This window comes from Schistocerca americana, chromosome 11 (genome assembly GCF_021461395.2).
Source record: "Schistocerca americana isolate TAMUIC-IGC-003095 chromosome 11, iqSchAmer2.1, whole genome shotgun sequence".
Lineage (NCBI taxonomy): Eukaryota > Metazoa > Arthropoda > Insecta > Orthoptera > Acrididae > Schistocerca > Schistocerca americana.
Genome location: NC_060129.1, coordinates 131,676,377 through 131,701,488, shown reverse-complemented (window position 1 = coordinate 131,701,488; position 25,112 = coordinate 131,676,377). Strand labels below are relative to the sequence as shown.

General features: G+C 43.1%; 1 protein-coding gene across 2 annotated transcripts in view; it reads right to left on the bottom strand.

The window, feature by feature from the left end:
- LOC124553846 (GA-binding protein subunit beta-1-like) overlaps nt 1-25,112 on the bottom strand; it is a 169,795-nt gene that overhangs the window by 93,767 nt on the left and 50,916 nt on the right. Inside the window, exon 1 of one of the 2 annotated variants that reach the window (XM_047127836.1) lies at nt 5,614-5,704. The exons of the other annotated variant lie outside the window; for it this stretch is intronic. The gene's annotated coding sequence lies outside the window, so the exon portion shown is untranslated. Of the gene's footprint in view, nt 1-5,613; nt 5,705-25,112 lie in introns of those variants that run through there. 2 annotated transcript variants of the gene reach the window in all.

Below are 25,112 nucleotides of genomic sequence, written 5' to 3'. Positions count from 1 at the left end.
GATCACCTAAATTTTTCTGTGCGAGCCCTGATTTCTCTTATTTTATCGTGATTATCATTTCTCCCTATGTAGGTGGGTTATAACAGAATGTTTTTGCGATCAGAGGAGAAAACTGGTGATTGAAATTTCATGAGAACTTCCGGTCGCAACAAAAAACGCCTTTCTCTTAATGACTGCCACTCCAATTCAGGTATCATGTCTGCGGCACTATCTCACCTATTTCGCGATAATACAAAACGAGCTGCCCTTCTTTGAACTTTATCGATGTCATACGTCAGTCCCACCTGATGCGGATTGCACACTGCACACCAATACTCCAGAATAGGGCGGACAAGCGTGGTGTAAACAATCTCTTTAGTAGACAAGTTACAGCCTTTTAAGTGTTCTGCCAATGAATCGCAGTCTTTGGTTTGCTCTACCCACCACATTACGTATGTGACCGTTCCAGTTTAGGTTATTTGTATTTGTAATCCCTAAGTATTTCGTGGAATTTACACCCTTATGATTTGTGTGACTTATCACGGAATCGAAATTTAGCGGATTTCTTTTAGTACTCATGTGAATAACGTCACACTTTTCATTATTAATTATTTGTGGTGTAAGTCAAACTCCTCTTTCATATGTCGAGTCTGACATTCGTAACGGAAGTCACAGGCTGTTACAGGCACGAAACTAAGCTCAGAATGAGGGGGAACACGACATGTGAGTTCGGACAAAGGCCGGTGCTGGGCAGTCTCTCGCTCTTAATCTCCATAAATAACCTTGTAGAGACACTAGCGTGCGGTTAAAAAACTACAACTCGTGGCCCAAGCATACTAATCAAGAATCCAAACTCAGCCTCATAAAACAAGGATGACAGCCGAAGATGGGTACGTGAGGTTCACAGCTGGCAGTGTATGAGTCTCAATACCACAGTGAGTCTGCACCTAAAGCAGATAAAGTGTTTATTCCGCGGAAGTGGACAGTAAGAATACTGCGGCGGGTAGATAATCTTGCTTAACTCTTTTTATGGATCCCACTGTTGTTTCACTGGTTCCGATTACGTTTACTGTAGCCGACAATTACACTCGCTTTTACCAGAGCACAGGGCTATTCAAGAGACTGCGCAGAAACTGAAACAGCTGCCATTGTTTTTCGTCGGGAATTGGTGATACGTACACGAGGCGTTTGATACGCCCCTACAAAATTAAAAATAATTTTTGGGGATCGTCAGATGTGGAGAGCGAGGTGACCATGCTTCTGGACCAAATCTACCTGTCCAGCGTCTGAATTACGTGGAACTGAGTGCGTCACGTACATCAAAGTAAAATGTGCTAATGGTCTGCCAAATGGACATTTCTGCAGTGCACAACATTGTCGACTAGACAGTACACTGCTGAAGTTCAGAGGCGTTTTCATTGATTGTCTTGTTGTTCCTGAAAATCCGTAGCCTGAGATTTGGTTCCAACTGGTTAAGTTGTTTCGTTTTGGTTAACCTGTCAGCTCCTTCGGTTTGTGTGCAGTCTTTCGAATAACTCAGCATACCGTAATGAGTTCTACGTCCAACTATTCACAATATTCTTACTTGCTTCAGCAAAAACATTGATCCGTCCTCAGTGTCTGAAGCTCTGTCTATTGGCAAATAGGGGTTACATAGACTGCCACTTTGTGGAAGAAGCTTGCTGCAAGTATCCGCTGCTCATACTGCAGTTCGGACCCGACATGCTGAAATCTAGAGTAAAATTAGTTCAGAAAAGAGTTTCAAAAACATACAAGATTCGATTACAATAATGTTGGTAGTAGTGGCAGTGTTAAGATTATGCTGTAAGAGTAATGTGCTATTGAGCGTAGCTCAACTTGAAGTGTGGTGTCTAACTTTTGAAGATTTTGTTCCATTGTGTCTAACTTTTGAAGATTTTGTTCCATTGTGTCTAACTTTTCAAGATTTTGTTCCATTGTGTCTAACTTTTGTAGCCTTTGTCCCATTTGTTGCATTAACTGTAATTAGTAGTTGTAAGTTCTAGGGGACTGATGACCTCAGAAGTTAAGTCCCATAGTGCTCAGAGCCAGATGTCCAGAACATCAGGGATAGGCTACAACACAGTCTCACTCCCTTCTCCACTATTGCTTCCCTTTCATACCCCTCGACTCTTACAACTGCTATCTGGTTTCTGTAGAAATTATAAATTGCCTTTTGCTCTCTGTATTTGACCCCTGCCACTTTAAGAATTTGAAAGAGAATATTCCACTCAACATTGTCAAAAGCTTTCTCTAAATATACAAATGCTAGAAACGTAGGTTTTTCTTTGTTTAATCTATTTTCTAAGATACGTCGTAGGGTCAGCATTGCCTCACGTGTTCCAACATTTCTGCAGAATACAAACTGACCTTCCAAGAGGTCGGCTTCTACCAGTTTCTCCCTTCCATTGTAAAGAATTCGTGTTAGTATTTTTTAGCCGTGACTTATTAAACTAACAGTTCGATAATTTTCACACCTGTCAACACCTGCTTTCTTTGGAATTGGAATTATTGTATTCTTCTTGAAGTCTGTCGGTTTTTCGCCTGTGTCATAAATGTTTCTCCTATACATCTTTTTCACCAGATGGAAGACTTTGGTCATGGCTGGCACTCCATAAGCTATTAGTAGTTCTAATGGAATGTTGTCTCCTCCCAGGGCCTTGTTTCTACTTAGGTCTTTCAAATTCTTCACGCAGTATCATATCTCCCATTTGATCTTCATCTATGTCCCCGTCCATTTCCATAATATTTCCCTCCAGTACATCGCCGTTCTATAGATCTCCCTATATATTTCTTCTACCTTTCTGCTTTGCTTAGAACTAGTTTTCCATCTGAGCTCTTCCCTTACCATACATGGTGCAAATATTATTCATTATTGTTTTGTAGCGACAAAATAGTCCTGTTGCAACATGTTGTTGTTGTTGTTGTGGTCCTCAGTCCTGAGACTGGTTTGATGCAACTCTCCATGCTACTCTATCCTGTGCAAGCTTCATCTTCCAGTACCTACTGCAGCCTACATCCTTCTGAATCTGTTTAGTGTATTCATCTCTTGGTCTCCCTCTACGATTTTTACTCTTCACGCTGTCCTCCAATACTAAATTGGTGATCCCTTGATGCCTCAGAATATGTCCTACCAACCGATCCCTTCTTCTAGTCAAGTTGTGCCACAAACTTCTCTTCTCCCCAGTCCTATTCAAGACCTCCTCATTAGTTACAGGATCTACCCATCTAATCTTCAGCATTCTTCTGTAGTACCACATTTCGAAATCTTCTATTCTCTTCTTGTCCAAACCAGTTATCGTCCACGTTTCACTTCCATACATGGCTACGCTCCATACAAATATATTCAGAAACGACTTCCTGACACTTAAATCTATACTCGATGTTAACAAATTTCACTTCTTCAGAAACGCGTTCCTCGCCATTGCCAGTCTACATTTTGTATGCTCTCTACTTCGACCAACATCAGTTATTTTGCTCCCCAAATAGCAAAACTCCTTTACTACTTTAAGTGTCTCATTTCCTAATCTAATTCCCTCAGCATCACACGACTAAATTCGACTACATTCCATTACCCTTGTTTTGTTTTTGTTGATGGAGTCTACTAATATCAATATAGGAAGGCATCAGACGAGCTGTTGCATTCCAAGTCATGGAACACCGCAAAAACCTATCAAAATAAAGTTCCGTCTAAATGGTTCAAATGGCTCTCAGCAGTATGGGACTTAACATCTGAGGTCATCAGTCCCCTAGAACTTAGGACTACTTAAACCTAATTAACCTAAGGATGTCACACACATCCATGCCCGAGGCAGGATTCGAACCTACGACCGTAGCGGTCGCGCGGTACCAGATGAAGCGCCTATACCGCTAGGCCACAACGGCAGGCAAGGTTCCTTCTCCTTCTTCCTTAAGTGACCAATGAAACGAACTATCTTTTTAAAATTTTGACGTAACGGCATGCGCAGTGAACAGTAACAACAAAATATAACGGACACTGCATAGCTAGAGCGCTGCTACTGGCTGAAACGTTGGTTTTTCTGCAGCAGCAATAGTTTCATGCATGATGACGTGGTACCAAACCCAGATAACATTTATATCGACTGACTCTCGCCGCTGAAGCCTATCCAATCATAACAGTATAATGAGTCACTCTCCTCTAACATTATCTTTTTTTTTACATAGAGATAACCGATACCACGCGTAGTATCGATTCTTGCATAGGTTAAAATTATCTCAGCTGTTTCCTTTAAAGAATTCATATGATTTTGTATACGATGTATTCTATGTCAGGCTAAAATATATAAGAAAGAAATTAATGAGTTACAATTGATATGTACTAACAGTTAAAATTAGTCTTATTTTAAAAATAACTGAAATTACGAAATTTGTGGTATGCTTAAAATATTACTAAATGTACAATCTAATACTAAATATTAAATTTATGTCCAGATTGATTTAAAGAATGATGATATATTTTAGCGAGGAATATTCTTTGGTAAAATACTCCGTCGTCAGGCCACGAGTGGCCTACCGGGACCATCCGACCGCCGTGTCATCCTCAGTGGGGGATACGGATATGGGGGGCGTGGGGTCAGCGCACCGCTCTCCCGGTCGTTATTATGGTATTCTTGACGGAAGCCGCTACTATTCGGTCGAGCAGCTCCTCAATTGGCATCAGGAGGCTGAGTGCACCCCGAAAAATGGCAACAGCGCATGGCGGTCTGGTTGGTCACCCATCCAAGTGTCGACCACGACCAACAGCGCTTAACTTCGGTGATCTCACGGGAACCGGTGTATCCACAGCGGCAAGGCCGTTGCCATTCTTTGATAGAGAAAGTTGTAAACTCTTTTGCTTTTTTAAACTCTTTGGAATAATGTGAGTACTGCAGAATGTGAGGTTCAAATGGCTCTGAGCACTGTGCGACTTAACTTCTGAGGTCATCAGTCGCCTAGAACTTAGAACTAATTAAACCTAACTAACCTAAGGACATCACGCACATCCATGCCCGAGGCAGGATTCGAACCCGCGACTGTAGCGTACGCTCGACCCCAGACTGTAGCGCCTAGAACCGCACGGCCCAGAATATAAGTAGTGGTGGGCTTGCCTCTGATGGAAGTAGATGTTTTCTAAGTTTGTCACCAACTATTTAATTATTGTTTTTTGGTTATCTGGAAAATGTGAAAACGGTGTGATGTTGAGAGATGTGACAAAGAACAAAATGCACGAATAATACAGGCAAATCTTCATCGGTTATTTAGTCATCAAGAACCTAAGAAAATCGAATTCCTAGGTGCAAGAATATACCCCAAGATACAACTTTGAGCCATCGACAACAACAACGAGATAATGAAGATAAGTAAAAAGTTATTCTTTTGTATATCTTACGCATCTCTAAGCTTTCCAAATTCGCGCAAAGACAGAGGATTTCAATAGTGATGAGTGGGAGAATAAGATTACGAAGTTAAGAAAGACAGAATAAAGGACTCGGTCCTTCCTTTCACAGTGGCGGCTTTTAAGAATGAGGAACACTGATAACAGGAGACTAGGAAGCTGAGTTAAGTGAGGGACGCGACGCGCGGCACGGCGGCGGCAGAAGTGCGGCGGAGACTCACCGGAGGCGTGCAGCGGCGCAGCAGGCGCAGCAGTGGCGGGCGGCGGCGGCGGCGGCTCCCGCCTTCTCTTCTGGCCCCGCTCGCTCCCTGGCCACGGCTGGGCTGGGCCCGGCTGCCGCCCCCACCCACCCCCACCCTGCCGTCTCCCCTCTCTGCTCCGCCCCAATTCCCACTTGCTCCCCCTCCCCCCCACACACACACGCCCGACGCCAACAACGAAACATCTGTAGCTGTCTGACGTCTGAAGTACTCCTGCGCAGCCTCTCACACCGAGGACGTGGAGGGCACCTTCGTAATAAGGACAACTGCGCTGCTGCGCTTTCTCAGCTCACGGCCTCTCTCGACTTGACTCCAGGACGGTCGCGTACCTGCACACGGTGAGCTCTTCATCCCAGCGGTCATTCTCTCCTCCCCCTCTGAAATACGCACTCCGGACAAAAAACTTGTAACCTCAGGCGTCGTCGCTCTCATACCGCGCCTCTAGTCTCCACAGTGGCCTCATTTCCGTGAAGAGTAGAGTCCTCGTCGTTTCTGAGGTGTGCCGAATAAATGGTAATTGGATCTGTAGAGCTACAAAACTGTGAGGAGAGTCAAATCAGGAACGTATGTTTTCAGCCCTATGAACTCAGCAGTTGTCATCTTGAACGGTGGTAGCGTATACAGCATAATCATCATCAAAGCTTCAGATAAAGGGGGACACTTTGACAACGAAAATGTTTAAATAAACACCGTGGTTAATGTTCACTGTAACCTCAGGCAGAGTAAAAAGCACACTGAAACTTCACAAATCCACGTCCACCCTGAACTGCATCCTTTGTTGGTATTGTTGTTCTGGTCATCAGTCCAGAATCTGCTTTGATGCAGCTCTCGATGCTACTCTATCATATGCAAACCTCTTGATCTCTGAATAACTAATGTAACATACATCCTTGTAAATCTGCTTAGTGGATTCATTTCTCGGCCTCCCTCTATGATCTCAGTGCTTCCCTCTAGCACTAAACTGCTGATCCCTTCATGCCTCAGAACCAACCAATCCCTTCTCCTAGTCAAGCTGAGCCACAAATTCCTCTTCTACCCAATTTTATTCAGTACCTGCTCAATAGTTACGCGATCTACCCATTTAATCTTCATTAGTCTTCTATAGCACCACATTTCTAAAGCTTCTGTTCTGTACTAGTCTACGTTGTTTCTCGTCCATGTTTCACTTCCATGCGTGGCTCAACTCCATACAAATACTTTCAGAAAAGCCTTCTTCACACATCTATATTTGCTGTCAACAAATCTCGCTTCTCTAGAACGGTTTGCTAGACATTGCCAGTCTACATTTTGTATCCTCCCTACTTCGACCATCATCAGTTATTTTGCTCCCCAACAATCAAAACATTTCTGCTTCAAGTGTTTCATTTCCTAAACTAATTCCCTCAGTATGACCGGATTTAACTCGACTACATTCCATTATCCTCGTTTTCTTTCGTTTATGATCATCTTATATCCTCCTTTCAAGACACTGTCAATTCTGTTCAGCAGCTCTTCCAGGTCCTTTGCTGTCTGTGACTGAATTACAATATTATCGCCAAACTTAAAAATTTTTATTTTTTCTCTATGGATTCTAATCCCTGCTCCAAATTGTTCTTCACTTTCCTTTACTGCTTGCTCAATATACAGATCGAATAACATCAGGGATAGACTACATCTCTGCCTCACCCCCTTCTCAACAACTCCTTTCATACCTCTCGACTCTCATAACTGTCATCTCATTTCTGTACAAATTTATACCCCTGCCACTTTCGGGATTTGAAAGAGAGTATTCCAGTCAACATTGTCAAAAGCTTTTTCTACGCCTACAAATGCTAGAAATGTAGGTATAACTTTCCTTAACCTATCTTCTAAGATAAGTCATAGAGTCAGTACTGACTCGCATGTTCCAACATTTCTATATACTCCAAACTGATCTTCCCCGAGATCGGCTTTTACCAGTTTTTCCATTCATTTGTGAAAAATTTTTGTCAGTATTTCTCAGCCATGACTTACTACGGTTATTTTCGCACCTGTTGAAACCTGCTTTCTTTGGAATTGAAATAATTATATTCTTAAGTATCATAAATCATATTTCATCTTCATCTATGCCCTCTTCAATTTCCATAATAGTACCCTCCAGTGCTTGCTCTTGTATAGACCCTCTATATACTCCTACCAACTTTCTGTTTCCTTTCTTTGCTTAGGACTGGTCTCCCATCTGAGCACTTGATATTCATACAACTGGTTCTCTTTCCTCCAAAGGTCTCTTCAACTTTTTTGTAGGCAGTGTCTATCTTACCCCTAGTGATATATGCTTCTAAATCCTTAGTACCCGTGGTAGCGTCTTTGATTCATAATCAAACCGTCTACGATCCCGGGTTCGATCCCTGCCACTGCCTAAATTTTGATAAATAATCAGCATTGGCGGCCGAAGACTTCCGGCATAAGAAGTCAGCCTCATTCTGCCAACGACATTATCAAAGAGGGCGGAGGAGCGGATAGAGGTTCAGGGCACTCTCTTGTCCTAGGGGTGGGAAATTGCCCCTAAAGGCGAAAGAATCAGCAATGATCAACGGCATGAGGATGCAGAAGGCAATGGAATCCACTGCATTAAAGACACATAATGTGTTTCCACAGGACATGTGGCCTGTAATTGATGAAGTGTCATGATGATCTCTCCATTGGCAAAAGATTCCGGAATAGTCCCCCATTCGGATCTCCGGGAGGGGACTGCCAAGGGAGAGGTTACCATGAGAAAAAGATTGAATAATCAACGAAAGGATAACGTTCTACTAGTCGGGGCGTGGAATGTCAGAAGCTTGAACGTGGTAGGGAAACTAGAGAATCTGAAAAGGGAAATGCAAAGGCTCAATCTAGATATAGTAGGGGTCAGCGAAGTGAAGTGGAAAGAAGACAAGGATTTCTGGTCAGATGAGTATCGGGTAATATCAACAGCAGCAGAAGATGGTATAACATGTGTAGGATTCGTTATGAATAGGAAGGTAGGGCAGAGGGTGTGTTACTGTGAACAGTTCAGTGACCGGGTTGTTCTAATCAGAATCGACAGCAGACCAACACCGACAACGATAGTTCAGGTATACAAGACGACGTCGCAAGCTGAAGATGAACAGATAGAAAAAGTGTATGAGGATATTGAAAGGGTAATGCAGTATGTAAAGGGGGACGAAAATCTAATAGTCATGGGCGACTGGAAGGAGTAGAAGAAAAGGTTACAGAAGAATATGAGCTTGGGATGAGGAATGAAAAAGACTAATCGAGATCTTTAACAAGTTTCAGATAGTAATAGCTAATACCCTGTTCAAGAATCACAAGAGGAGGAGGTATACTTGGAAAACGCCGGGAGATACGGGAAGATTTCAATTAGATTACATCATGGTCAGACAGAGATTCCGAAATCAGATACTGGACTGTAAGGCGTACCCAGGAGCAGATATAGACTCAGATCACAATATAGTAGTGATGAAGAGTAGGCTGAAGTTCAAGACATTAGTCAGGAAGAATCAATACGCAAAGAAGTGGGATACGGAAGTACTAAGGAATGACGAGATACGTTTGAAGTTCTCTAACGCTATAGATACAGCAATAAGGAATAGCGCAATAGGCAGTACAGTTGGAGAGGAATGGACATCTCTAAAAAGGTCCATCACAGAAGTTGGGAAGGAAAACATAGGTACAAAGAAGGTAGCTGCGAAGAAACCATGGGTAACAGAAGAAATACTTCAGCTGATTGATGAAAGGAGGAAGTACAAACAGGTTCCGGGAAAATCAGGAATACAGAAATACAAGTCGCTGAGGAATGAAATAAATAGGAAGTGCAGGGAAACTAAGACGAAGTGGCTGCAGGAAAAATGTGAAGACATCGAAAAAGATATGATTGTCGGAAGGACAGACTCAGCATACAGGAAAGTCAAAACAACCTTTGGTGACATAAAGCAATGGTGGTAACATTAAGAGTGCAACGGGAATTCCACTGTTAAATGCAGAGGAGAGAGCAGATAGGTGGAAAGAATACATTGAAAGCCTCTATGAGGGTGAAGATTTGTCAGATGTGATAGAAGAAGAAACAGGAGTCGATTTAGAAGAGATAGGGGATCCAGTATTAGAATCGGAATTTAAAAGAGCTTTGGAGGACTTATGGTCAAATAAGGCAGAAGGGATAGATAACATTGTTGTGTCTAGACAAGACACCCTAGACACAATGAGAGGAAGCCGAAAGGCACGCGTTACGCTCACGCAGATGGGCGTGAGGTCTGAAACAGGATAAGTAATGAATGCTATAAAGAAAAGTACGTAGCTTCTGGAATACTTATCTTTAATCCATCCTTTTGGTACATCTGGAGATTGTGGCGATACAAGTGAGACTCTTTAGATACATGCAATGTTACTAATGGCGCCTTGCTAGGTAGTAGCCATTGACTTAGCTGAAGGCTATTCTAACTATCGGCTCGGCAAAGGAGCGAGGCTTCGTCAGTATAGTCGCTAGCTACGTCGTCCGTACAACTGGGGCGAATGCTAGTCCATATCTCGAGACCTGCCTTGTGGTGGCGCTCGGTCTGCGATCACACAGTGGCGACACGCGGGTCCGATATGTACTAATGGACCGCGGCCGATTTAAAACTACCACCTAGCAAGTGTGGTGTCTGGCGGTGTCACCACAAGCATTCCATCAGAATTTCTAAAATCATTGGGGGAAGTGGCAACAAAACGACTATTCACGTTGGTGTGTAGAATATATGAGTGTGGCGACATACCATCTGACGTTCGGAAAAGCATCATCCACACAGTTCCGAAGACGGCAAGAGCTGACAAGTGCGAGAATTATCGCACAATCAGCTTAACAGCTCATGCATCGAAGCTGCTTACAAGAATAATATACAGAAGAATGGAAAAGAAAATTGAGAATGCGCTACGTGACGATCAGTTTGGCTTTAGGAAAAGTAGAGGGACGAGAGAGACAATTCTGACGTTATGGCTAATGATGGAAGCAAGGCTAAAGAAAAATCAACTTTCATAGGATTTGTCGACCTGGAAAAAGTGTTCGACATTATAAAATGGTGCAAGCTGTTCGAGATTCTGAAAAAAGTAGGGGTAAGCTATAGGGAGAGACGGGTCATATACAATATGTACAACAACCAAGAGGGAATAATAAGAGTGGGCGATCAAGAACGAAGTGCTCGTATTAAGAAGGGTGTAAGACAAGGCTGTAGCCTTTCGCCCCTACTCTTCAATCTGGACATCGAGGAAGCAATGATGAAAATAAAAGAAATGTTCAGTAGTGGAATTAAAATACAAGGTGATAGGATATCAATGATACGATTCGCTGATGACATTGCTATCCTTAGTGAAAGTGAAAAAGAATTAAATGATCTGCTGAACGGAATGAACAGTCTAGCGAGTACACAGTATGGTTTGAGAGTAAATCGGAGAAAGACGAAGGTAATGAGAAGTAGCAGAAATGAGAACAGCGAGAAACTTAACATCAGGATTGATGGTTTCGAAGTCAATGAAGTTAAGGAATTCTGCTACCTAGGCAGTAAAATAACCAATGACGGACGGAGCAAGGAGGACATCAAAAGCAGACTCGCTATGGCAAAAAAGGCATTTCTGGCCAAGAGAAGTCTACTAATATCAAATACCGGCCTTAATTTAAGGAAGAAATTTCTGAGGATGTACGTCTGGAGTACAGCATTGTATGGTAGTGAAACATGGACTGTGGGAAAACCGGAACAGAAGAGAATCGAAGCATTTGAGATGTGGTGCTATAGACGAATGTTGAAAATTAGGTTGACTGATAAGGTAAGGAATGAGGAGGTTCTATGCAGAATCGGAGAGGAAAGGAATATGTGGAAAACACTGACAAGGGGAAGGGACAGGATGATAGGACATCTTTTAAGACATGAGGGAATGACTTCCATGGTACTAGAGTGAGTTGTAGAGGGTTAAAACTGTAGAGGAAGACAGAGATTGGAATATGTCAAGCAAATAATTGAGGACGTAGGTTGCAAGTGCTACTCTGAGATGAAGAGGTTAGCACAGGAAAGGAATTCGTGGCGGGCCGCATCAAACCAGTCAGTAGACTGATGACCAAAAAAAAATAAAATAAAATAAAATAAAATAAAATAAAAATCCTTACATTTGTCTTCTAGACATCCCTGCTCATCCGTTTTGTACTTCCTGCCGATTTCAATTTTTCAGACGTTTACATTCCTTTTCGCCTGTTTCATTTACTGCAATTTTATATTTTCTTCTTTCATCAGTTAAATAGATATCTAGTGGCTTGGATTCGTGAGAATGAAAGGAAGATTTGAGTTTGACGGCCCGTCGTCACAGAGGCAATGGAGACGTGTGGGTTGTACGAAAGTCTCATTTTGCCTTTGACACCTCGGCATGAGTAGACAAGGTGCGACGCTGCGACTCGTGGGAACATATTACACACCTCCAGCCAGTTACAGCTCAGTTCCCGTGTTGTTTGTCCTGCTGAAGATGTACAGTCTAATCGGGTGCTTGGTACCAACTCCAAATATCCGTTGCATACGTTTCTCTTAGCAAATATCACCCAGAAAAGTTGCGAGATGGCCTTGTATTGGCCCCCTCGGTAAGACTGCCTTTCCTTACAGAGACATTGTACAGCACTTGTTGATAAGCCTTTAAATCGGGCCACTTCAGTCACTGTGTGATCAGAGATCAGAGACACGTCCAAACACGATAACACCTTTCATTTCTTGTGTGAACTGCTTATCATCTGCGATATACTTCCATACAAGGCTGCACTCCAGAAAAGCACCATTGAGAAACCACTTCGTATCTCATAAATTTTTATTGGATATTTACAAATTTCTCAACAGCGGAAGTACTTTTCACGCTACTCCCATTACGAATTTTGCAACTTCTCTACTTCGACTGTCAACTCTTATTTTGCAGCCCAAATAGAAAATCATCTACAACTTTTAGTGTTTCATTTCCTAATCTAATACTCTAAGACTCGATTGATTTCATTAGACCATATTCCATTACCCTTATTTTACTTTTGTTCGTGCTCGTCTTACAATCTCTCTTCGAGACTGTATCCATTCCATTCAACTGGTCATACGTTCCTAATTTCTCTTGAAGCCAAACTGATCTTCTCTAGTGTCGGCTTCTACAATTTTTTCCATCCTTTTATAAACAATTCATGTTAGTATCTTACATCCATAACAGCACACTGCTGGTTTGGTAATACTCAAACCTTTGTTTCCCTTCTTTGGTATGGAAATTATTACATCCTCATAGATCTTACAGATCTTGTACACCATGTGGAACAATTTGGTCATGTCTGCTCTCACAAGTATCCCAGAAGCTCTGAGGGAATGGTGTCTACTTCAGGGGCCTTGTTTTCATTTAAGTCTTTCAGTGCTCAGTCAAATTCTTCTCGGAGTATCATATCACCAATCCTATTGTCACCACTTCCTCTACTATTTTTCCCTTATATTCCTTTGGCTACGTGCCAACTATTCACCTAGTTGCGCCTTCATAGCACCTCCAATACACAGTCAGTAATGTTGTAATTCCGCTTTCCACTCACGCCCGTTCTCGGATATTCTTGTTTATTTTCCTGTCTGTCTATTGTTTCCCCAACTGCATCTGTCTACTCTTTCAGTATATCATTCTTGATTTACTCTGTTTTCTTTTAGATATTGTGATTGTTCATTATTTATATATATATATTTATATATTATTTATTATTGTGGCCAAGATAGACACGAAGCCCACACCTACTACAGTAGTACAAGTTTATATGCCAACTAGCTCTGCAGATGACGAAGAAATTGAAGAAATGTATGATGAAATAAAAGAAATTATTCAGATTGTGAAGGGAGACGAAAATTTAATAGTCATGGGTGACTGGAATTCGAGTGTAGGAAAAGGGAGAGAAGGAAACATAGTAGGTGAATATGGATTGGGGGACAGAAATGAAAGAGGAAGCCGCCTGGTAGAATTTTGCACAGAGCACAACATAATCATAACTAACACTTGGTTTAAGAATCATGAAAGAAGGTTGTATACATGGAAGAACCCTGGAGATACTAAAAGATATCAGATAGATTATATAATGGTAAGACAGAGATTTAGGAACCAGGTTTTAAATTGTAAGACATTTCCAGAGGCAGATGTGGACTCTGACCACAATCTATTGGTTATGACCTGTAGATTAAAACTGAAGAAACTGCAAAAAGGTGGGAATTTAAGGAGATGGGACCTGGATAAACTAAAAGAACCAGAGGTTGTACAGAGATTCAGGGAGAGCATAAGGGAGCAATTGACAGGAATGGGGGAAATAAATACAGTAGAAGAAGAATGGGTAGCTTTGAGGGATGAAGTAGTGAAGGCAGCAGAGGATCAAGTAGGTAAAAAGACGAGGGCTAGTAGAAATCCTTGGGTAACAGAAGAAATAATGAATTTAATTGATGAAAGGAGAAAATATAAAAATGCAGTAAGTGAAACAGGCAAAAAGGAATACAAACGTCTCAAAAATGAGATCGACAGGAAGTGCAAAATGGCTAAGCAGGGATGGCTAGAGGACAAATGTAAGGATGTAGAGGCCTATCTCACTAGGGGTAAGATAGATACCGCCTACAGGAAAATTAAAGAGACCTTTGGAGACAAGAGAACGACTTGTATGAATATCAAGAGCTCAGATGGAAACCCAGTTCTAAGCAAAGAAGGGAAAGCAGAAAGGTGGAAGGAGTATATAGAGGGTCTATACAAGGGCGATGTACTTGAGGACAATATTATGGAAATGGAAGAGGATGTAGATGAAGATGAAATGGGAGATACAATACTGCGTGAAGAGTTTGACAGAGCACTGAAAGACCTGAGTCGAAACAAGGCCCCCGGAGTAGACAATATTCCATTGGAACTACTGACTGCCGTGGGAGAGCAAATCATGACAAAACTCTACCATCTGGTGAGCAAGATGTATGAAACAGGCGAAATACCCTCAGACTTCAAGAAGAATATAATAATTCCAATCCCAAAGAAAGCAGGTGTTGACAGATGTGAAAATTACCGAACTATCAGCTTAATAAGTCACAGCTGCAAAATACTAACACGAATTCTTTACAGACGAATGGAAAAACTAGTAGAAGCCAACCTCGGGGAAGATCAGTTTGGATTCCGTAGAAACACTGGAACACGTGAGGCAATACTGACCCTACGACTTATCTTAGAAAAAAGATTAAGGAAAGGCAAACCTACGTTTCTAGCATTTGTAGACTTAGAGAAAGCTTTTGACAACGTTGACTGGAATACTCTCTTTCAAATTCTAAAGGTGGCAGGGGTAAAATACAGGGAGCGAAAGGCTATTTACAATTTGTACAGAAACCAGATGGCAGTTATAAGAGTCGAGAGACGTGAAAGGGAAGCAGTGGTTGGGAAGGGAGTAAGACAGCGTTGTAGCCTCTCCCCGATGTTGTTCAATCTGTATATTGAGCAAGCAGTAAAGGAAACAAAAGAAAAATTCGGGGTAGGTATTAAAATTCATGGAGAAGAAATAAAAACTTTGAGGTTCGCCGATGACATTGTAATTCTGTCAGAGACAGCAAAGCACTTGGAAGAGCAGTTGAATGGAATGGACAGTGTCTTGAAAGGAGGATATAAGATGAACATTAACAAAAGCAAAACAAGGATAATGGAATCGGGTGATGCTGAGGGAATTAGATTAGGAAATGAGGCACTTAAAGTAGTAAAGGAGTTTTGCTATTTGGGGAGCAAAATAACTGATGATGGTCGAAGTAGAGAGGATATAAAATGTAGGCTGGCAATGGCAAGGAAAGCGTTTCTGAAGAAGAGAAATTTGTTAACATCCAGTATTGATTTAAGTGTCAGGAAGTCATTTCTGAAAGTATTCGTATGGAGTGTAGCCATGTATGGAAGTGAAACATGGACGATAAATAGTTTGGACAAGAAGAGAATAGAAGCTTTCGAAATGTGGTGCTACAGAAGAATGCTGAAGATTAGATGGGTAGATCACATAACTAATGAGGAGGTATTGAATAGGATTGGGGAGGAGAGAAGTTTGTGGCACAACTTGACCAGAAGAAGGGATCGGTTGGTAGGACATGTTCTGAGGCATCAAGGGATCACCAATTTAGTATTGGAGGGCAGCGTGGAGAGTAAAAATCGTAGAGGGAGACCAAGAGATGAATACACTAAGCAGATTCAGAAGGATGTAGGTTGCAGTAGGTACTGGGAGATGAAAAAGCTTGCACAGGATAGAGTAGCATGGAGAGCTGCATCAAACCAGTCTCAGGACTGAAGACCACAACAACAACAACACTACAATCGATTCTAAAACCAAGTCTCTACTTTGCTCGAAAGGTGATTTCATTCGTTGTTGACGTTTAGTTGGCCTAGAAGAAAGCAGTACCAAGTCTTCAGTAATATGAAGGTCGTTTTGGCATATTCCGTTCCATGCATTACTTATTTGTCTGTCTTGCCGTTGTCAGGACAGGATAGCTTCCTCTGGGGTTGCTGAGGGCAGTCCTGGTGGTAGTGTGAAGACATCCCTGCCTGGCTGCTCTCGCTCTCTGCAGTTCAGCCTTTTCCACTGTCCTGATGCTAACTGTGGGGCTAGAATGGTCCTATCTACATCCACATCTACATCTACATGGATACTCTGCAAATCAAATTTAAGTGCCTGGCAGAGGGTTCATCGAACCACCTTCACAATTCTCTGTTGTTCCAATCTCGTATAGCGCGCGGAAAGAACGAACACCTGTATCCTCCCGTACAAGCTCTGATTTCCCTTATTTTATCATGATGATCGTTTCTCCCTTTGTAGGTCAGTGACAAAAAAATATTTTCGCATTCGGAGGAGAAAGTTGGTGATTTGAATTTCGTGAGAAGATTCCGTCGCAACGAAAAACGCCTTTGCTTTAATGATGTCCACCCCAAATTCTGTATCATTTCAGTGACACTCTCTCCCCCCTATTTCGCTATAATATAAAACGTGCTGCCCTTCTTTGAATTTTTGCGATGTACTCCGTCCCTCCTATCTGGTAAGGATCCCACACCACGCAAAAGTATTCTAAAAGAGAGCAGACAAGCGCATTGTACGAGTCTCCTTAGTAGACCTGTTGCAGTTTCTAAGTGTCCTGCCAATAAAACACATTCTTTTGTCAGCCTTCCCCACAATATTTTCTGTTTGTTCTTTCCAATTTAAGTTGTTCATAATTGTAATTCCTAGGTATTTAGTTGAATTTACGGCCTTTAGATTTGACGGAAGTTTAACGGATTCCTTTTAGCACTCATGTGGAAGAACTCACACTTTTCGTTAGTTAGAGTCAATTACCAATTTTCGCACCATACAGATATCTTTTTTTTTAAATTTCTCACTATACTAACGCTGACTGGATCCTCTCCTTCGTTCTCAAAGGTACTCAGTACAGGCTTTGTTGAAACCGAGTCTGATGGTTTCGTAAAATTTGTGAACGCCAAGAAGTCTTAGCCCATAGTCATTCCTTTAGTCCAGATATACATCTTCAACTTACAAGTGCTCCACTGCCCTCCATTCAATTCTGCAGTCAGCTTGTTGTTTGGCTTCTTTGATATTGGCTTTTCCTTTTTCTATGCATTGATCATAATTTCTGTGAATATCTAGCATGTTGTGGAGAGTCAGCTGGTACGTTAATAAATGTTTATGTCTCGACTGTATGCATCCTTTTAAAGTAAAGCAATTACACCATTGCTGTAGTATTTGACGGATAATCTAGCTATAGACATTGTGTGCTTACGTTCTCTGTAGCATAAATGTTTTGCGATTTACGTTGAACCATCATCATTTCCTTGCGCTTTTTGTTTCTTCACACCACGCATATCTTTATCCAAACCATCTGAGGCAATATGAGCACTGTAACAATATTTTATTAGTGATTTAATGTTGTCATTTTACATAACCAGCAATGATTTTTCATTTTCGGGCGACTTAGCTTTAAGAATACGAAGATGTGTCATGATTGTGACACACTGATCTACATTTTACACTGATCTGAAGACGGCTCGTCAGTGAGCCGAAACGGGTAATCAATGAAGAAAATTTGCGCCCTAACGCAGCATATTTATCCACACATGCGTAAATGAACAGATCATGTATCTTCCCATTGACAACGTCAAAGAATAACACCATTTTTGATTCGAAAATATTGTCTGGAAACTTCCATTTGTTACGAGGCTAAATGATATACATTATTTAGCCTGGTAACAAATGGAAGTTTCCAGACAATATTTTCGAATCAAAAATCGTGTTATTCTTTGACGTTGTCAATGGGAGGCTAATATTACACACTCAAAGAAAACAACTGCCACCTAGACCCCTTACCCTGTGCATTTCAAAATATCATTTCTTTTCAAAGAAAAATAAAATCAGCGCAGAGAGGAACTATTTACAGAACTGCAGGTCATTACCATAAACATAACCCTACTCCATCCACTCTCAGTATGTCAGTCAATTACTTGAACTTTTAGTGGAATTGCACATTGGACAAAATCGGCTAACTTTTTTTGGTGAGGCTCTTTGAAAGTACGGATAACGCATCCGCAGGTTAGGTGCTGCGCAAGTTATCCTGTTGACCACTGGCGTTTGACTTCACAAGAACGTAGCCACGTTTCAGTCTGTTAGGTGTGATGTTACTTTTCATATCCTTAATTTTTAGAACGAAGTATTTTGTTTTCATTCCAAGACTGCGTAGGGTCCTTGGTAGGGAGGCATTAATTTGACTTTAACTTTGTCATTCCTCACAAATACACTCCTGGAAATGGAAAAAAGAACACATTGACACCGGTGTGTCAGACCCACCATACTTGCTCCGGACACTGTGGAAGGGCTGTACAAGCAATGATCACACGCACGGCACAGCGGACACACCAGGAACCGCGGTGTTGGCCGTCGACTGGCGCTAGCTGCGCAGCATTTGTGCACCGCCGCCGTCAGTGTCAGCCAGTTTGCCGTGGCATACGGAGCTCCATCGCAGTCTTTAACACTGGTAGCATGCCGCGACAGCGTGGACGTGAACCGTATGTGCAGTTGACGGACTTTGAGCGAGGGCGTATAGTGGGCATGCGGGAGGCCGGATGGACGTACCGCCGAATTGCTCAACACGTGGGGCGTGAGGTCTCCACAGTACATCGATGTTGTCGCCAGTGGTCGGCGGAAGGTGCACGTGCCCGCCGACCTGGGACCGGACCGCAGCGACGCACGGATGCACGCCAAGACCGTAGGATCCTACGCAGTGCCGTAGGGGACCGCATCGCCACTTCCCAGCAAATTAGGGACACTGTTGCTCCTGGGGTATCGGCGAGGACCATTCGCAACCGTCTCCATGAAGCTGGGCTACGGTCCCGCACACCGTTAGGCCGTCTTCCGCTCACGCCCCAACATCGTGCAGCCCGCCTCCAGTGGTGTCGCGACAGGCGTGAATGGAGGGACGAATGGAGACGTGTCGTCTTCAGCGATGAGAGTCGCTTCTGCCTTGGTGCCAATGATGGTCGTATGCGTGTTTGGCGCCGTGCAGGTGAGCGCCACAATCAGGACTGCATACCACCGAGGCACACAGGGCCAACACCCGGCATCATGGTGGTGGGAGCGATCTCCTACAATGGCCGTACACCACTGGTGATCGACGAGGGGACACTGAATAGTGCACGGTACATCCAAACCGTCATCGAACCCATCGTTCTACCATTCCTAGACCGGCAAGGGAACTTGCTGTTCCAACAGGACAATGCACGTCCACATGTATCCCGTGCCACCCAACGTGCTCTAGAAGGTGTAAGTCAACTACCCTGGCCAGCAAGATCTCCGGATCTGTCCCCCATTGAGCATGTTTGGGACTGGATGAAGCGTCGTCTCACGCGGTCTGCACGTCCAGCACGAACGCTGGTCCAACTGAGGCGCCAGGTGGAAATGGCATGGCAAGCCGTTCCACAGGACTACATCCAGCATCTCTACGATCGTCTCCATGGGAGAATAGCAGCCTGCATTGCTGCAAGAGGTGGATATAGACTGTACTAGTGCCGACATTGTGCATGCTCTGTTGCCTGTGTCCATGTGCCTGTGGTTCTGTCAGTGTGATCATGTGATGTATCTGACCCCAGGAATGTGTCAATAAAGTTTCCCCTTCCTAGGACAATGAATTCACGGTGTTCTTATTTCAATTTCCAGGAGTGTACATTACTTGTATTATGTAGATGTTTACTAACGCATATTGCATGCTTTACCTCGTATGAACATCCTGAAAGGCGTTGTTTATCGACATTTCGGCCTAACTGAGAAGAGTATGCTGGTACGTCTACTTCCTGTTTGTTTCCCGACATTACAACGAAAATCCACTGGCAGTTGTTAGAGTTGTGCCACGTAGCATCCCAGCAGTTGTTATTTTCTTCTGTCAAACAGCAACTCAGCCCTGGAAGAATTGTGGGAATGATGTTACTCCATTTATTTTTACCATTTTCTCTGATAGCTGCCTTCAGCATTCGATGAGTTTTCTGTATTTCGCCATCTGATTGTGGATGACACGCCGTAGTTTGCGTTAATGTAGGAGCACTGATTTTAGTAATTGCAGAGAATAACTTTGACTGAAAAAAATGGCTCTGAGCACTATGAGACTTAACTGTTGAGGGCATCAGTCCCCTAGAACTTAGAACTACTTAAACCTAACTAACCTAATGACATCACACACATCCATACCCGAGGCAGGATTCGAACCTGCGACCGTAGTGGTCACGCGGTTGCAGACTGTAGTGCCTAGAACCGATTGCCCACCCTGGCCGGCCTTTGACTGAAATTGTGCTGCTCGGTCAGTCACTGTTTAGTTACGTGCTGATCCAGAAGTTATAAAACGCCCGTGCTACTGTTTCTGGTAGGACATCACACAGTAGAATGAGTGCTGTCAAGTTCACTGAACCTTTCGGTGCACGTTAGGCAGTCTGCGAATTCTTCTGAGGGATACAGTGTGCCAAACATATTGATGTGTTCCACTTTCAGTCCTACATCTGTGCTTCGAAGTTGGCCAATAGCAGATGTAGTGTGTGCCAGTCTTTTCATTTCTTTGGCTTGCTAGTATGAGTTGGCCCATTTATTGATATCTTGTTGGATGTTTGACAACTAAATCTGCACTTGAGTAATTTAAAATGAAAATACTAGGGTGTGTCACCCAGTGGTAATTATGAAAAACTTCATATGTAAATTGCTGGGAATTTCACTACGTGATCAAAAGTATCCAGACACCTACAAAAACATACGTTTTTCATATTAGGTGCATTGTGCTGCCACCTACTGCCAGGTACTGCATATAAGTGGCCCCCAGAGTCATTAGACACCGTGAGAGAGCAGGATGGCGCACTCCATGGAGTTCACGGACTACGAACATGGTCAGGTGATTAGGTGTCACTTGTATCATATGTCTGCACGTGAGAATTCCACACTTCTAAAATACCCCTAGGAACACTGTTCCCTATGTGATAGTGAAGTTGAAACGTGAACGGACACGTACAGCACAAAAGCGTACAGGTCGACCTCTTCTGTTGGCTGACAGAGACAGCCGACGGTTGCACACATCACGTCGGTAAATGCCAAACGACGCCTCGCTTGGTGTAAGGAGTGTAAGTATTGGACAATTGAACAGTGGAAGAACGTTGTGTGGAGTGACGAATCACGGTACACATGTGGCGATCCGATGGCAGGGTGTGGGTATGGCGATTGCCTGGTGAACGTTATCTCCCAGCGTGTGTAGTGCCAACAGTAAAATTCAGAGGCTGTGGTGTTACGGTGTGATCGAGTTTTTCATGGAGGGGTCCTGCACCCCTTGTTGTTTTGCGTGGCACTGTCACAGCACAGGCCTACATTGATGTTTTATGCACCTTCTTGCTTCCCGCTGTTGAAGAGCAATTCGGGGATGGCGATTGCATCTTTCAACACGATCGAGCACCTGTCCAAAATTCACGGTCTGTGGCGGAGTGGTTACACGACGGTAACATCCCTGTAATGGACTGACCTGCACAGAGTACTGGCCTGAATCCTATATAACACTTTTGGAATGAAACTTCCCGGCAGATTAAAACTGTGTGCCGGACCGAGACTCGAACTCGGGACCTTTGCCTTTCGCGGGCAAGTGCTCTACCGACTGAGCTACCCAAGCACGACTCACACTACGTCCTCACAGCTTTACTTCTGCCAGTACCTCGTCTCCTACCTTCCAGACTTTACAGAAGCTCTCCTGCGAACCTTGCAAAACTAGCACTCCTGGAAGATAGGATATTGCGGAAGTTTCATATCAGCGCACACTCTGCTGCAGAGTGAAAATCTCATACTTTTGGAATGTTTAGGAACGCTGACTTCGTGCCAGGTCTCATCGACCGACATCGATACCTCTCCTCAGCTCAGCACTCCGTGAAGAATGGGCTGCCATTCCCCAAGAAACCTTCCAGTACCTGACTGAAGGTTTTCCAGCCAGAGCGGAATCTGTCATTAAGGCTAAGGGTGCGCCAACACCAGACTGAATTCCAGCATTACTGATGGAGGGCGCTCGAACTTGTAAGTCATGTTCAGCCAGGTGTCCGGATATTCTTGATCACATAGTGTATAACGACGAATGTTACTTGTTGATCCATTGCTCTGTAATAATCCTTCAGAAGCGTTTCCTGCTGTTTAAGCTTCAGTGAGTTATGAGGACTAGAGGGAAGTTTCTCGAGTTCTTCACAACTCATTTGACCATCTGCTATCTTTTCGTAGTCAGTTGGTACTGTCTCTTACAGTCCGAAAAGATTCTGCGTCACAATAGAATCTTTTCCAGAAACGTGTCTGTTTTCTTCAGTATAATGCCATATGAATTGTAAGGGGCTCAGCTAGATAACGGTTGTCTTATCGTTTCGTTGTCCAAAAGCGTGCATCAAAGAAGTATGGTCGATATACACTGCAAGTTGATGTCCTTCCCGGAGGTATTTAATATATCTTATTGCCATTTACATGCTGAGCAGTTCCCTACCGTATGTTGAATATTTCCTCCGGGATGGCGAGAACTTATTGGAGTAGAAGCCAATAGTTTTCCACACACCTTCTGTGTGTCGCAGCACTGCACCACATACAAGATCTCGAGCATCTCTAAAAGATTCGTTCTCCATACTAGGGTATGAAGAAACGACCGCGTTTGCAGAGACGATTTTACTCTTCTCGAACTGCCTTATTGGATCCTCTGCCAACTGAATAATTCTTTTGTCGTATTTATTGGTATTCTTCAAGTAATTATTTACCAGATGTAGAAGTACGAAACCGGAATATCCCTTTAGATGGTGCTGTGAGTCAGTGTGGGGCTCTTGAGACCGCGTCTGCAGCGCCATCTGCTTCCTGCAACGGCTGACGACAAATGTCAACACACAGTAACCCGCACATCGTTATCTGTTTCAAATCCGTAAACATGTTGAGTTTTGTGCCTACGAACTACGATTTGAGGACAGCGTTGGTTTTCTATCATCATTTGAATAAAACTGCTGCAGAATAGCGTCGAACGCTTGTCGAAGCTTTCGGCGCACATGTTCTTCGGGAAACATAAGTGTTTAGAGTGGTTAAAACAATTGAAAAGTAGTGATGTTGACGAGAGAAACGACGAGCCCGGGAAACCACCGAAAACGTTCGAAGACAACGAATTGCAGGCCTTATTGATTGAAGACGATACTCAGACTCAAGAGGAACTCGCGGAACAATTGAATGTGACGCAGAAGGCGGTCACTCTTCGGTTGAAAGCTATGGGAAGGGTGCAGAAAGCGGGAAAAGGCGTTCCGCATGAACTGAATGAATTTATTGATTGATGACCATACTCAGACTCAACAGGAACTCACGGAACAATTGAATGTGACGCAGAAGGCGGTCACTCTTTGGTTGAAAGCTATGGGAAGTGTGCAGAAAGTGGGAAAAGGCGTTCCGCATGAACTGAATGAACTTATTGATTGATGACCATACTCAGACTCAACAGAAACTTGCGGAACAATTGAATGTGACGCAGAAGGCGGTCACTCTTCGGTTGAAAGCTATGGGAAGTGTGCAGAAAGTGGGAAAAGGCGTTCCGCATGAACTGAATGAACTTATTGATTGATGACCGTACTCAGACTCAACAGGAACTTGCGGAACAATTGAATGTGACGCAGAAGGCGGTCACTCTTCGGTTGAAAGCTATGGGAAGTGTGCAGAAAGTGGGAAAAGGCGTTCCGCATGAACTGAATGAAAGACAACAAGCAACTCGAAAGTCGACTTGTGAAGTGCTGCTCTCCAGATACGAAAGAAAGTCGTTTTCGAATAGCGACAGGTGATGAAAAATGGATCCTAAGCGTCGTAAATCCTGGGTGAATAGAGGCAAACTGTCAATATCCACTGCAAGACCAAATCGCATTGGAAAGAAGACAATGTTGTGTGTTTGGTGGGATCAGGAGGGTGTCATAATAGATGACCTGATAAAACCTCGTGAAACCGTTAATACTATCGCCACCAAAAGAAAGTGGTCGATTTCAATGGATCATTCCGTGAAAAACGAGCGGAAACTGGAAAAAGGCGACACAAAGTCACATTGCTCCACGATAAAAACGCCCCACCACACAGAGAAACGGGTCAGGGAAACGATCGAGGCGTTCAGTTGGGATACACTGGGGAGTGCGGCTCATTCTCCAGACTTGGATTCGTCCGATTATCATTTGCTTGCATCGCTCTCTCGCTGAACAACTCTTCAGTTCGTATGAAAACGTACGAAAACTGCTTGCTGACTGCTTCACTTAAAAAAAAAAAGGTTTTTTTTTGTTTGTTTTTGCGGTTCATAGCCTGCCGGACGGGTGGAAGAAATGTATAAATAGCAATGGAGATTATTTTGAATAAAATACTGTTTATCACATTCGAGCAACAGTCGTGTAATTATTGGAACCAGAGTCCGGGTTCATACTTGTACACCTGTTATAGCAGCTAGATTTTTTGCGACTTGTTAAAAATGCAGCCAGTAAAAATTGAGTATGCGATGGAAAGACGTATTTCTGACAGAGATGTCAGAAATCTGAAATTAGTTAAGACTTGTACTCGTTTTGTGTCTGGTTTGTTACCTTCTGGATCAGTCACAAGACTGAAAAGATAATTTCTTGGCCTCCAACCACAGATTTTGCAATAGTAATCATTAAAGCAAAATAGTTCAATTGTTCTAACGGGATAGTTATGTGCTCAGTTTGTTCTTCTCAGGAATAGAGGATATCAGTATAGCCTCTAAATATGCAAGATTGAAATCCAAATATCTTCAAAATTCATTATGAAATCTCTGAAAGGTATTGGCTCCATTCCTGAGGCAAACTGGCATGAAACTGAATTCCTACGGTCATCACTTTCATCTTGTGAGTTTGGTAAACGCTTTGAGGAGATCGATCTGTCATTGAGACTTTCACCATCCATCTTTTCTACC